Below are 1,518 nucleotides of genomic sequence, written 5' to 3'. Positions count from 1 at the left end.
TTCGGAAAAGTTTACCTTTCCTGATCTTTGATTCAGTCAAGGTTGCAGATAGCTCAATGGCCTGTCTAACTGTAGTAGGGTTGCTACCAGTCACAATGTCTTGTATTGAGTCAGGGAGGCCATCAATGTACTTTTCGATTGCCTTATCCAAAGGTGTAACCATATCCGAGCATAACAAACTTAACTCCTCATAACGATCCGTGTAGGCTCGATGCTCACCGCTAACCTGCTTAAGATCGTCGAACTCCGTTTCTAAGGTCCTGATCTCGTGACGAGGACAAAATTCCTTCATCATCAGAGCTCGAAGCTCTTGCCATGTTTGAGCCAGTGCCACATCGGCACCCCTATCTCTCATCACACCATTCAACCATGTCAAAGCTCGTTTCTCAAAGATGCTAGATGCGAATTCTACCTTTCGCTCGTTTGGACATTGAACATGTCTGAAGGTGTTCTCTAAACTCTCGAACCATTGTAGAAGTGCAGTCGCTCCTTGAGACCCAGAAAACTTTGATGGCTTAGCTAAGTTGAACGTCTTGAAGTTGCAGGGGGCATTATGGTTGTTGTTGGCTTGGTTCCATTGAGCAAAGAGGTTTGGGAATTGAGCAGCCATTTGCTGCGCAATGATCTCTGCCAGTTCTGCAGTCGCTATCTGGTTTTCGCGTCGAGGAGGCATTCTAAATGAGAGACAAGAAAGAAAACAAATGAAATGGCATTGGGTAAGAATAGGATGTTACAATTACCGGCCATAATCATGGTCGAGGGTCATTTGTTTGAATCCACGAAGCAAACAAACAACACCAAGGCTGAGTCAAAGCAAATAGATCCTCATAGTGCATCGCGAAGACATGCTCGCCTATAAGTGGACACTCACCCCAAGAGTTCCCAGGTAAGAGTGACTGGTCCGATTATGTGGATTTGTACGAACACTCTAACCTTAGACAGAAAACCCAGGGTACAGGCATTCACTCTTTTAGTTTGCACGTGTACACACTATTTAGGACCCAAAACTTTGACGAGAGTTTTGAAAATTCAAAGGGGTTCAAAACCTTATAACGGAGGGTTCAAAACCTAGTAATCAATCATCCTAGAACAGATGATTAGTTTTCAAAGCGGTTTTGAAATTTATGTTCTTGTTGTGGTCGTCGCCTAAGGATAGGTGACGGTATTGTTTTGTGACTAAACGCAAGTAAACTCGCGTTAGGTTCCTAGGAAGGTTATAGACTAGGTCAAAGTATTACTAATAACCTAATTCCCTATAACCATTGGCTCTGATACCAACTTTTCTGTCACACCCCGACCACGTAGAACATACAAAACGTGGCGGAAACGTCGGGGAGTGTTGTAACAGAATCAATTGTTTCAAATCCATGGCAAATGAAGTTTCGTTTTATTAATCAAATATGAACGTATACATTGTTTAAACAAGAACCAAAGAGTACATAACATAAATTAACTAGTTCTTGTCTCGTTTTAAGTCACTAAGGCACAGGTCCGCCTAAGTATGTCTTGATAAGTCCT

The sequence above is a fragment of the Helianthus annuus genome, chromosome 3 (genome assembly GCF_002127325.2).
Source record: "Helianthus annuus cultivar XRQ/B chromosome 3, HanXRQr2.0-SUNRISE, whole genome shotgun sequence".
Classification (NCBI taxonomy): Eukaryota; Viridiplantae; Streptophyta; class Magnoliopsida; order Asterales; family Asteraceae; genus Helianthus; species Helianthus annuus.
The sequence above is the reverse complement of the archived record's forward strand: the minus strand, read 5'-3'. Positions refer to the sequence as shown.